Source organism: Acartia tonsa, chromosome 11, assembly GCF_053477335.1.
Source record: "Acartia tonsa isolate MP-2025a chromosome 11, ASM5347733v1, whole genome shotgun sequence".
Lineage (NCBI taxonomy): Eukaryota > Metazoa > Arthropoda > Copepoda > Calanoida > Acartiidae > Acartia > Acartia tonsa.
The window spans coordinates 7,988,368-8,002,384 of record NC_137270.1 but is presented as its reverse complement, the minus strand read 5'-3'; the positions used below and the strand labels follow the sequence as shown (position 1 = coordinate 8,002,384).

General features: G+C 28.4%; 1 long non-coding RNA gene across 1 annotated transcript; it reads left to right on the top strand.

Annotated features, from left to right (window-relative positions):
* The first annotated feature begins 11,368 nt into the window (after nt 1-11,368).
* LOC145331774 (uncharacterized) lies at nt 11,369-12,802 on the top strand. Its single transcript, XR_013883897.1, has 3 exons — nt 11,369-11,425; nt 12,019-12,304; nt 12,653-12,802. It is a non-coding gene; the product is annotated as an uncharacterized LOC145331774 (long non-coding RNA).
* Nucleotides 12,803-14,017: the final 1,215 nt, after the last annotated feature.

The window sequence follows — 14,017 nt, the reverse complement described above, 5'->3', positions numbered from 1 at the left end:
GTAAATATTTAATAATCTAAATGATTTTAAAAAGATTTTTTAAATTATATTTTTTTCTTTACATTACCATCACCAAAGGGTTAATGATGATGATTACAATTTTAGTTTAATATTTGAACACACAAAGTGTCGCCACAATCGAATTCTTTTAAAACAGAGTTTTCTTAAATTTATTATATTATAAATTTAAATTTTCTTTTTTATGATTAGAAATTAAATACATTGATATAAGGTAAATGGCAACATGAAATTAAAAAAAGGAATTTATTTTTAATAAAGTAAAATAATGGGTCTTATCGTTCTGGGCAATTAGAGTTTATTATGGATTATTGGAGCACTATGAGTTTTAAACAAATATTCCTTGGAAAACTTGAGCTCGTTTATAGACATTTATTTCCTATATAGATCTGACATGGATCTTGAAGCAATTAAGCAGGCCGTTTTGTACATGTTAAAAATTGGAAGATTTCATTAAATAAAAGTTATCGCAAATATACTTAGTAAATAATAAGTTGAATACAAAATTGGTCATAATTACTAAATTGAGAGCGAGGCTACTCTACAAGTCTTAAAAAAAATGTTAGGGTATACTACACATTTAATATTTAACATTGTTAAGAAGTCTAAATGAAAGCAAACCCCAAAACAATTACAGAATGATTAATATATGCATTCACATTTTAAGACTTAATTATAGATGCACTTATAGTATCAATTTAGAATATCATAAAATAAAATGTAATTAAAACAGATATTTTGTTTTCAATTGACCTAATTACTTTTTTCAAATTATGAATAAATTTTTTGCTTTAATTAGCTATAAAAAGACGACAGGTTTTGTCTAGGTCATAAATCAATATAAAATTAAAATGATCATTAATGATTTCATTTTTTATAAAGTTAAATAATTACTTTTTAAATAGCAAAACTTTAAAATTATTTCTTTGTTTCCCATCCATTAATAAAACATTAATGACTCAAATAGCTAAAAAAAAAGTCATTAAAAAACAATTAGTGCTTAATTTCCTTATTTATTATGGACAAATCAAAGTTTCCAATTTATCTTGGAAACTGATTGATGTCCCCAGGAGTAAATATCGGTTCTGAGTCATGCTGAAAAATCATGTAAAATATTTTATTATAGTACATTTTCCACGTTTCCACGCAAAATGTTACCTTGTTAGAAACTATAAGCAAATCTAAAAATAAGACTTGAAGAGGATTTCAAAATTCATCCAAAATGCTATAACTTTAAATTTCAGGTGAAAATTTATTTTAAAAATTTATCATGATTTTAAAACCTACTAAAGAAGGTGTATCAACTTTTTTTTTATAGCTAGCCGGTTCTTTTAGTAAGTAGTAGATGTAAAATTTTTCATAGAATTCAGATATGCAATCGGTTTTTTTTGTAGACCTCTTATTTTTTAAGTAATTTATGTTTTAAAAAAAAAATTAAGTCGATTTTAAGGTACTAAAATGCAACAAAAAAAAGAAAGAAAATGGCCATTATGAACAAAAATAGTAATATCTTTAATTTGACACCTTACTTTTTCAATTCTGTCAGGTAATTATTGAAAAAATCGATTTTTTTAAACCCACGAGAATAAAAACTTTGAACTTAATTTTATTATTTCACAGATAAAAAAATATGGGTTCATATATACCTTTAGAATCAGAAAAATATTACGAATTCATTGTAAGCAAAATTGAAAAAAAAAGTTTACAATATAGTATATAAACTACAATAAAAGGAATTATATGAAAATAACATATTATATTGTACAGGCAACGTCTTAATTCTTGAATTGAGTATAAAAATGGGAAGGGGGTAAAGAGAGGGTAAAGAGGGGATAAGAAAGGGAATACGATAGTGTTGCCTGAACAAAAAATACAATTGGCCATTTGTTTAATTTTTTATTTTTTTACTTTTTTTCAATTTTGCTTACAATGGATTCGTAATATTTTTCTGATTCTAAAGGTATATATGAACCCATGTTTTTTATGTCTGTTTGAGAAAATATTTAGGTCTAAAGTTTTTATTAAACCGAGGTTAAAAAAATAGATTTTTTCAATAATTACTCAACAGAATTTTAAAAGTAAGGTGTCAAATTAAAGATCTTACTATTTTTGTTCTTACTGGCCATTTTCTTCTTTTATTTTGTTGCGTTTTAGTACCTTAAAACCGACTTAATTATTTTTTTAAAAAACTTAAATTACTTAAAAAATAAGAGGTCTACAAAAAAAACGATTGCATATCTGAATTCTATGAAAAATTTTACATCTACTACTTACTAAAAGAACCGGCTAGCTATAAAAAAAAAGTTGATACACCTTCTTTTAAATAATCTGAAATTACTGGTAAAAAAAACTAATTTAATGCCTGTGAACTAGGCTGGAGTTTTGAGACAATTTAGGCTTAACTGATCATGATCATGATATTGTCAATACCCATTTTCAAAAGAATTGTCAAGTCTTATTTGTGTCTGATGCGCTTCTGCCAAGCCCTGAAAACTTAATATCTAATCTATTTCCCGTCTTTAGCATTATTTAAGGATCAGACTCAGTAATAATCAATCAAATGAAAATATTTTATAAATATTTAAAAAAAAAAATTTGTCTTGCAGGTAACTATTAAGGGATTTAGATTAAAAAAGACAAGAATTTTAAAAAAAAACTTTTTAATTGAAATCTTTCTTAACTTCTGGCAAACTTAAAAAACATTTGTACAGCATTCATTTAATTTTATAGTATTATTACTTTAAAATTATTGTTACTCTCTTTAACCTAGTTACTTTAGATCTGCTTGATGTGATGGAATCATTGGAATCAATTAATTTCAATAAATAATTTTTTAAAATTGTAAAATATATTTTAATGCATTTTTTTATATTAAATTAAAGGAACATAAAAAGAGACAAAAAAGAGCATTACAGGCAGACAGACAAATTGATAAGCATGACTTGTAGAGTAGTTTAGGCAAAAAGAATAAAAAAATTAAACAAAAATAGTCAATATAAATCAAAATTAAAACTGCATTAGAACAAAACTAATTAATCAAAATTATTCAAATTAGTCAGAGATCTTAGGGGATAAGATAATTAAATATAAATTGATTTAAAATGATAAACAAATTTACACCTTCTGATGAAAGACATTGGTAAATACTACAAGATTGGAACATGTCAATCAAAATTAAATAAAAGTACCTAATGTTTTTGGGCAAAAAAGTAAAATAGAATGGTTATAAAACTTTTGGTACAAGTGTATGTAAATTAAATTCCAATGTCCCCCTAATGTCAATGAAATTAGAATATTTGTGTAAAAGTTTGTTAATGTACTTTAGTGTCTAATACTTTTAATTGTTGATAGAGTAATATTCAATACTATAACTGACTTTAATTTTGTTAATTTAACTTTAATCACTTTATTCCTGAAGGAAAAAAGCACTCACATATTAATAAACTAGAATGACTTTATGACTACATGCCCCCTCATCCAGTAAATAGAGGGGAGTGGGTTAAGGAAGATAAAATTGATGCTTGCAAGATTATTTAATTCAAAAGATCTGGGATCTGAAATTGGCGCCACCCTTTAACCTGACGGCCCATGACCGGGAGATATGACATTATTTTGTCCACTATCCCTAAATTATGTAACCTTATTCTTCCGTATTTAAAAATCTATATTGTTAATAAAAATGCCCCTCCGCTCTTATTGCCAACTTTGTTTTAGGGCCGGGGAGGGGGGTGGCAAAAATTGGAAAAGTGTTCAAAATCTCCGCCCCCCCCTCTAAACAAAGTGCTTTACATGCCAATATTATAGGACTAATTAAATCTCAATTGACCTGAAATTAAGGAAGGAAATCAATTATGAAAAATTAGTCATTAGCATACGGTGCACTTTTCAGTTAACATCAATTTCAATTTGTTGTACCTCACTAGTTTTTCTATCTTAGATGTTTTTATTTCATTTCTTTCTTTTAATATTTAGAAAAATGGATTTATTGTTTTTAAAGATCATTTTATTAACTTCCATCATTGCCAGCCAGTTCAGATTTTCAGTAACATTAGGTAAGATATCTTTCAATTATTGCTCCAATTCTAATTGATTTCTGCTGGATTAAAATCGGTTCTGAGAAAATATATAAATTGATGAGCTATTGCTTAAGACAGCAAGAGGGATGAGGCACCCTTAGAAATAATCATTTCAGGAGCAACTTGGAAATAGGATTTAATATTTCTTAATCTACTCTATAATTTGAAATTTCTGTCTGCATGAAACATTTGAAGGGAAATTTGATTTTTTCGGTTTCAATTTAAAATAGAGGGCTTATAGTTTTGTACAGCTTCCCATTACCAAAGAGCAACCAGCATAATTTACCGTTATCCATGGCACAAAGGACATATACCTATGTATGCTTTTCTACAGACCTAACAAAACTAGAATTAATCCTACAATTTAAAATCTTACTATTTGCAACATATGGATGTTGCCATCCTTGTTAAACAATAAAAGAATTAACAAATAATAATTTTTCTCGTATTCATTCGAATCCGGTGGATAGGAACCGGTTCTCATCCATACGAAAAAACTATGTCTAGCATCGTATTATATCCAGTTTTCTACGAATATAGAAATGTACAATCATAAGATTAAAACTAGTTTTTTTAGCCCCGCGGAAAGCCGCTTATAATACGATACGAGAAATAACTATTCATACTTTAGTGACATCACGAGGTTGTTTAGCTAAGACTAATGCAGTGATAGAACATACGGTAAATAATCAATCATTTATCTTCGGGTTTTTGTGAGTTTTTTAGTAGCTGTACTCAACAAATCCCTTTAAAATATTTTTTAAAAATATTTTGTGTTTTGATATAACTTTTTTTAGGTGTGAAGGCCCCTGTCTTAATAGCTCTCTTCCCTCCAATTTTTATAATCTATTTAATTTACTTTTTGATTATTTCTGGCTTGTGGAAAAGATAGCTTTAGTCTGAGCTTTTACCAAATTATATTAACACCATGTTAGAATCAAATTATCAAAGTCACATCTTTACTAAATTTTAATTTTTTAAATCATTTGTGATCAAAATCTTGTGCAAGCTTAAGAAATATCTTCTTTTTGTTAATATTTATTTAGAATTCTGCTGTTTCTGCATTGAAAAACATAATGACCAATAATCATGGATATCAAATGCTATGTCTTGAGACATGTAGAGGCAAATATAATGAAGATGATTATTTAAGAGAAATTAAAGGAGGCTATATTGGAATTAAAGAAAGTGTAAGTTTTAGTAAAGTCTGTTTTTTTTATTATGTAATGGCCAAAGCTCTGTCAAAAATACAAAACAGACCATTTTTGATCTAAATACTGAAACAGTTTCTTTACAAGCCCAAGTAATCAGTTTTGAAAAAAAGTTAATTGAACAGAATCAACTTACTTGACTTTTAATGTAATAATTTAATTAACTAAATTATGCAGACTAGAATTTAATCATCCTTTTTAATTACATATAAAATGAATAAATAATTTTTCTAATAATTTTCTCTCAGAATAATGACTGTAAATGTTTACTTGATCGCAATGTAAATAACTGGAATTTTGATTCAAATTGTCAGTTCAAGGTAATTGAATTTAAATTTTTTAAATAATCGATTAAAATTATTATTTTTTAATTATTAGAATCAATTCTTTATTATATTATTAGGATCATTATAAACTGACAGACTTGGCTCAGTCTACAAGTTGTGGTCAACTTTATTTTCAAAGACATTCATATTTAACTAATAGATACAGGTTAATTTTTATTTCTAAATTCCTAATGTTTTAATATATTGTATATTATATAAATCTAAAATATTTTTTTAGGATTCTTATCAATAACAGCGAAGTACAGTAAGTTTTAAATTTTAAATTGATTAATGTGATTTTATGTATGTTAAAAAACTTGTTTCTGTTTTTACGGTAATTATGATAGTGTAAAAATTTTTAGGGTTAAATGCAACTTTGAGGAAGATTCTTTGTCTGCCAAAAGCTTAACTTATAGGTAAGAAATGGCATTTTTATATATTTTAGAGTACATAGCTTTTAAAAATACAAGACTTAAAACTTGGTAGGCCAATCCTGCACCAATTTTTTTTTACAAAAAGCACTAGAAATATTAGCATTTGAATTATTAGATGTTTTCATTGGAGGAGTTTTTTCTCAATTTTTTTCAGTTCAAAGATTTTTTCTCTCAAAGTTTTTCTTAAAAAACATTGAAAACTAAATCTTCATGGTAATCTAGTGCTTGTGAAAATGATAATTTTTTCAACATTACCTCAATTTTGTTCTTGTCTTTCAATTATTATTTCACTTTGAATTTAGCATGAAGGCACAATCTTAAATATAAAAACTAAAAAGAGGACATATGATTTTTACTGTTTAAATTTGCATGTTATATCATTTTTCCTGAAAAAATTAGAGCTTGAATCATTTCTATATATTATCATAAATGTTGTGTTTGAATTTTTACAAAGGAGATATCTATTAAAACCAGTGCTGGTAAGTAACCCCCCCTCAAAAAAAAAAAACAAAAAAAAACAAGGAATTTATGAAGAATTTAAAATTCTTCAAAATCCAAAAGTGTGAAGATATAATTCTTGAAACTTCAGGTGAAAATTTATTTCAAGAATTTATTATAATTTCAAACATTTTTACTAAATCTTTTTGAAATTGGTCAATGCAGGTAGGAAAATATATTGTCACAAAAAATTATATTGAAATTTTTTATTTACATTTTACTAAATTGTTTCAGGTTCAGGACATTGCATTGATCATATAATTAATCTATTTTTAAAATGTTTTTTAATTATATCCAGCTTGTGTATTCAGCTTAAGGTTTCAGGCTTTTCTGATCATGGGCTTAAATTTAGCTTATTCCATCATAAGCCTAGGCATATCTATCATGAATCTAAACTGAGACCAGCAGGTAAATCAAATGGCCTTCTAAGGCCTTTGAATTTTGAAAACATAAATTTTAATAAAATTTCAACAGAAATGATTAAAATTAAAAAAAAAAACTTTTAGGGACCGGTATCTATGCGTCAGCCTTTTGAAAGGCTCAGGGAAATCAACCTTTTAAAATCTTAATTATTAGCTGGAAGTCTTAAACTTACCCAAATATAGCAATCCCTCTTTTACAAAATTTTTCCAAGCTCCAAAGGGTTTTAATTTGAGTCTTAGTTGCAGCTGACGCATGGCTACCAAGCCCTAAACTTTTAAATTTAATCAATTTACATTGTTTTTAATTATTTAAGGATCTGGAAACTGTATTAATCAATCAAATTAATTAATTTTCATATTATCTTAGGTAATATCTTATAATATATCTATCCCAGCAGGTAATTTAACTAAACTTAATGAATGTATTTATTTTTAAATTTTAAATTAAAAAAAACTTAGATAAAAAACGCAAGAATTTTACAATAATGATTAAAAACTCTCTCAACTTCTGGCAAATTTTTACAACATTTGTACAGGATCCATTTAATAAAATAATATTATTACTTTAAATATATTGTTACTTGTGAAAGTGCTAAACTTATTTACTTTAGATCTGCTTGATGCCATGGAATAAGTGGAATAAATATTCTAATACTTTATTTTCTTAAAATTTTACACAATAAATTGTAAGATATATCTAACAACATTTTTTTAATACCTATCAAATTAATGAAACTCAAATGGGCGAAGAACAGACAGACAGACAAATCAGTAAGTGTGACTTCTAGAAAAGACTTTGATGTATTTCAAAATTAGAACTACATTCTTAACAAAACTAATTGATAAAAATTATTTAAATGAGCCAGGAATCTTAAGGGATAAGATAAAGAAGATAAATTGATATAAATCTCCTTTGATTATAAAAAAAAATCCATCTTCTGTAGATTAAGATATTGGTTGTAAAATGTTAATTGTCAAAATTAAATAAATTTTTTTTCTCAAAAAGTTTGGGTATCATTGTAATTTACAGTCTAATGTTCCCTCCACCACCCACAGTTATGGAATCTCGACCATAAAGATTTTTTAATCCAATCTTGACAAGAGAGGTATTTTTGGAAAGAGGAATATTAATAGAAAACGCCTATGTAAATTAGAAAATCCGCAGAAATCATATTTGCAAGTTATTTGCAAAAATCTGCATAATTATTTTTATGCCTAAAATGAAAGATTTAGAAATTTTTTTTATGAAAGTTGTATATCTATAAGTTTAGAATATACTTAAGCAAAGAAGATAAAGTATAGAATAGAATCCAGGTAGAAGATTCTGCCTGGCTAGCCTGAAGTAAAATTGGAACTTTTGAAAGACCAAAACGGCTACAAGGCTGTTAGTAAATAACATGATTTCAGTAATTATTCAGAAAAAATATTCAAAATAAATTTCTTTTCCAATGATTTACTAAAGCCATGTAGCCAAGAATCCAGCTTCCTCTTCCCTATTCACAATGGATTAAAAATGAATTTAATGTGCATATTAAGCCTTAAAAAAATAATTATGTAAGAAAATTTACAACAAAATATTGGTCTCAGTATTTATATTATAAAACTAGGTTGCGCTCTTATGTTTCTTATATTAGATGTTGATACAAATTAAAATTTTCTAGTTTTGTTCAACTAGTCATTGTGATTTGTACTTTATAATTATTGTCTTTACTGCGCAAGTCAAAGATTCCTTCAAATTTCCCAGAAATATTTAGGGTTTTCATTTCTATTCCTCCTTATTCTATGTACTTAAGGCAAAAAAATGTTCTTTTTGTTACTTTTTTCATCTTATATATAAAAAAAGCAGCTTCTCACATTTTATGATAAAAAAGATAAAATATTTTTTTTCTTGATTTAAACACAATAATTGGCATAAAGTCTATCATCCTAAATGTAAAAATCAGATATAGAATCCTTTTTAGAGTCAATATAGTGCAAAAAGTAACCAAAGTATGAAAATCTAAAGAAAATAGTTCTTTTTGCTTTTAATATACATATTAGACAAATGTATATAAAATTAGTGATCAAAAAATATAAAACATGCTATGAGTTTTTTCAACACTGTCATTGATTAAATTGCACATTTAGGTTTAAGAATTACCAAAGTAGTGCATAAAAAAACGCATAATTGTAAATTTGAATTTATTTTGTTTAATAACTTAATAACTTTGGTAATGAGTAAACCTAAAAGTGCATTTTAATCAATGATAATCAAATCGTGCCCAACCCATAAATTAATGAATAAGCTAATGGAATATTTTTTTGGTATATAAAAAAAATATTTATCTACTTTGGAAATAACAATAATTTGATTCACATTGAAAAGAGTTGGTGAAAATATAATCTTTTCCATTTACCTATCCCTGAATCTTGCCATGGCATTAAGACTCCTTCACTTTCTATTTTTAGCAACATGCATAAATATAACAACTCAGGAATCTAAAGAGATAAGACAATGGCCTATAAATTGATGTACGTCCCTAATGATGATAAACAAAATTTCCCCTTCTATCATGTAGTGGTTGAAATGTTTGGACATTTAACTTAGTGAACCAGCAAATCAAAATTCAATTAAGGTCCCCAAAGTTGTTAAGCCAACAAATAAGAAAACATTATTATAAAAATTTGGGGACTAGTGTAACAAGCAGCCCAATGTCTAATCCCTCCCTGATTGAGACACCTTCACTTTCTATTTTTACCAACATATATGCATACATCAACTACTAACCTTGGTAGGGGTGTGCACAGGTTTTATTTAAAGGGGTTGATGTGCACTTGGTTTAAGATTATTGTGGGGGTGTTGTATCGTTGAATTATTCTCCGTATAATTGCTAGTTGTAAAGAAGGGGGGGGGGAGGGCATTCCCCCCACCACTACCATTTTCACTATGAAGCATATGTGTGGGCAAAAAGCCGCTGTTAATCCTAAAATAAACAAATGGAACACCCCCTTCCTCTAGTATACCTCTAAAAAGATGTTATACACCATTAGATTATATGTATGTATCTCTAAAAAAAATCTTGCTAATGAACATGACTTTTGTCTCGAAGTCCTAACTGTGCATGGTAATGAGTTGCGCCTGTTTTGGACAAAGGCTCTCAGTTATTAATGTCGTGCATCTGACGAATCTATAGAAGAAACCATTTTTAACGTCTTTAGTTATGACTTGAAAATTTAAACTTAATTTCTTCCCGATGCGTTATGTTATGTTGGCCATGACCTCTTTGATTTGATTCATAGTCAACTCATGCATTTAAAATTGCATCTTGCCATAATCACAAATGTGAACTTCAAAAAATGCAAATATTATTCTTTGTTGGGGAGCGAGTGGGGTATATTAATTTCTCGAGTGAGGAGTGAAAGTTGATTCTCAACCTTCGATAGTCAGTATAAAAATGCAGTTTCTCGCGGTCGCACGCAGCCATACGCAATTTTGGAAGGGTGGCACACATTACAGATTTCAGTTTTCGCGATTTGAAAAAAACTTATCTTTATATCATAGCGAATTAAATAAATTTGCACGCATCGCTTTTATCTTACAGAGAAAAAAGTAAATAAAATAGCGAAAACCGAGATCAGAAATTTGCGTCACGCTTCCAATATTGCGCATGACCTCGTACGACTTCGAGAAACGGCATTTTATCGCTGATCACCGATTCTTAACCTTCACCCTGTTCTGGTGAAAGTGTGCCACTTTTTAGGGGATTCACAAAAACGTTATCATGATGGACAGTGGGGATTTTAAACAGACACAATTTTTGTTGTTTGTTAATGTTATATTTTATATGTCTTAGTTTTTATAAATAGAAAAATAAGTTTGAACAACTTATTTAAAAATACTAATGACAACATCAATAAAAGCGAAGCGCTGAATTGGTAGGACAGACAAATATTAACCCATGTGGGATACTGTTTAGGACTTGATTACAGAGAACTCCTGATTATAACATTGTACTATATTGTCCTAGGAGTTAGATTTCCAATAATCATATAAAGAGTGTAATTACATATATATGACATAAAATCAGCAAGTTTTTAATGGACGTGTACGGACTTTCTGGTAATGATAATAGAGTTGCTACGCTTTCTAAGATGTGTACTAAACTGTTATATAAATTATCGTACAAAGTTTAAAATCGATAGGACAGTTCTACGTCTAAATTAACTATAAGAGCTAACCGTTACGGACGGACGGACTGACCCTAAGTATAGCAAAGCCTCGCTTTTTTAGCAGACGTCTAAAATAGAAAAAAATGGTTTGCCGATCGAGTAAGCATGAGTCAATTTCAAACCCCTGACTAAAGTTGACAAACAACGATGCTAGTGAAAGTTGTTTCTTTTCTCAGTTAGACAACGGATTTACAACATTAAGGAAGTGTCATGCTATTCAGAAATATGTTTGTAAGTATATTAATAATTACATTTATATGCATATATCTACTCTAAGAACTCTTATAGTAATGTTTTAGTTTTCAAAAAATATTTTAATTTTAACCTTAACAATGATGATAACATCAAAAAAAAAACTAAGCTCTATAATCAGAAGGAAGGACAAACGAACAATAACTCTTGTATTGTCAGAACTAAACTGTACAAAATTTGTTGCAAAATTGTGTAAATACAGGATTCAGTGAAAAACATACTTTTATTTTTTGGATTTGATATTATTGTACCTTGTTGTTATTTATATGATTGTTTCAAAAATCAAAGAATAGGATAATTATATCATACAAAAAATCAGTATGTTTTAATGGACGTACGGACTTTCTGGTAGTGACAATAGAGTTGCGACGCTTCCTGGATAGTACTGACTGTTAATGGAATCATCATGCAAAGGATAAAATCGATAGGATAATTCTGACATATAAATTAACTAAAAGATATATTCCTTTCGGACGGATGGACGTATGGACGGACCCACCCTAAAAAGCGTAGCTTTAAACAATAATTAACATTTTATTTTTGTAATATATTTTATGTATGTTTCTTTTTAGATAAGTTTGATATTTTTATGTGTAATGCTAAGTCCCACAACCCCAGCCCCCCGTCCCTACATCCTTCCAGCACCCCCTAGATGCTACTGGACATGCCCAACCACCACAACTACCTCTACCTCAACACCATGTCCCCCAACTGAACAACCTCCAGCTGATAATCCTCCAGTTTTTCTCCATTCCTATGTTCCTGACCCTCCATGCCAGGCATCTACAGAAGCACCAGCTGTCCCAGAGAAGTGTTCTTGGTTATGTCCCCTAGGTTAAGCAATTGGGTCAGTGTTAGGTGAGTATATTTATTTAGAAACAGCTTACAGAGCCTAATAAAAAATAACGTCATACAATATAAATGACCATTAATAGGCCATTGTACATTTTACCATTGGTCAATTACAATGTATACTGGCCTATCATTGGCCATTTGTATTGTATGAAATCATATTTTTTTAAGCACTATAAGCTGCTTCTATATTTATTATTTTGTAGCAAAAATACAATAGATTCATGTCAGTTGGTCCGTAGTCCTTAAATGACCTTCCTGTAAATGATCAATAAAGAATGATTTTCTGGGATAAAGCTAAATTATGCAACTAATGGAAGTTGCCATCCTTGAATTTATTATCATTTCTTTTAGATTATGTTAGAAGTGAAGACATTCAGAAGAAAAATCAATTCTAGAAGAAAAAATATATAAACTGAAAATAAAAATTATGTCAATAGCAACGAAGAGGTTATGAAATGATATCCAAAGTATACAACAAACCATCAAGAGGGAAAGAAGAAACAGAAATAATTAAGGAACATACAACATAGCTTGAACTAGCAGAGAAATTGGAATATGGAAAAAAATTCTTAATTTGTTCCAAAATTACCCTGCTTGTCCGAAATTAGCAAGCAACATCCTATAATTGTATATTAAGAGATATAAGTTTTCCGGAATTTTAATGTAGGGAGTAGATTTGAAATCTGCATCAAATTTTAAGGATTTTTTATAAAATTCGTTTTTTGTAAAATTCTTTATCTAAAAGCGAAAATACATTTTAAGTTAATTAATTTTGACCAATAGGATAGGTGGATTTTAAACTACCTGCGCTCTAATTGGTTGAATGATGTACGACATCCAATCAGAGCGCAGATTTTTTAAATCCACCAATCACGGATGCCAAAATTAATTAACTTAATTTGTATTTCCGCTTTTAGATAAAGAATTATACAAAAAACGAATTTTATAAAAAATCCTTAAAATTTGATGCAGATTTCAAATCTACTCCCTACATTACAATTCCGGAAAACTTATATCTCTTATTGTATATGTATGTCCATAATATAATTTATGAAGAATATACATTAAGAGAAAGAGAGAAATCTACACAAGTCAGTCTGTACAGCAACTGTATTTGGCTCATAAAGTCCTGCTTAACAAACATTTAGTAAAATGATGTTGCTTTTAGGGCGCCGTCAATTGGGTATATCACGTAATTTTCTCTCTTTTACCGACAGACAGACAGACAGAAGGACAGACACAAACTGTAATGAAGTAACTTCACTAAAACCAAGAAAATATCCATTTTTTAAACCAGAGAATCTTTCTTTCTCTCTCCTATTAGGTAAACCTTTTTTTCTACCTTGGTAAACCTTTAAGTAGGCCTTACTTTTAACCTCTTAATAATTAAAATCATGTACCACATTATGTACCTGATAACTTGAACCTCAAATGTAATTTCAGTTATTTCTTTTTTACTTAATTACTTGATTTGTCTGTGGGCCACCCGCCCCCCCCCCTCACATTTTATGAAGGTATTTTGAAGCCCTTTAAAAATGGACAAATTTAAAAAACTTTTTGACCGAAAAATCCTGAATGACGTCATATAGGAATAATGGACTATTCTGATATGACATTATTCATGGCTTCACGTTTTTTTATGTAAAAGATCGTTTTTGGGAATAAATTGTAAGGGTTGAGGTAAAAGTATCCCACTAACGAATTGAGTGTATTTAT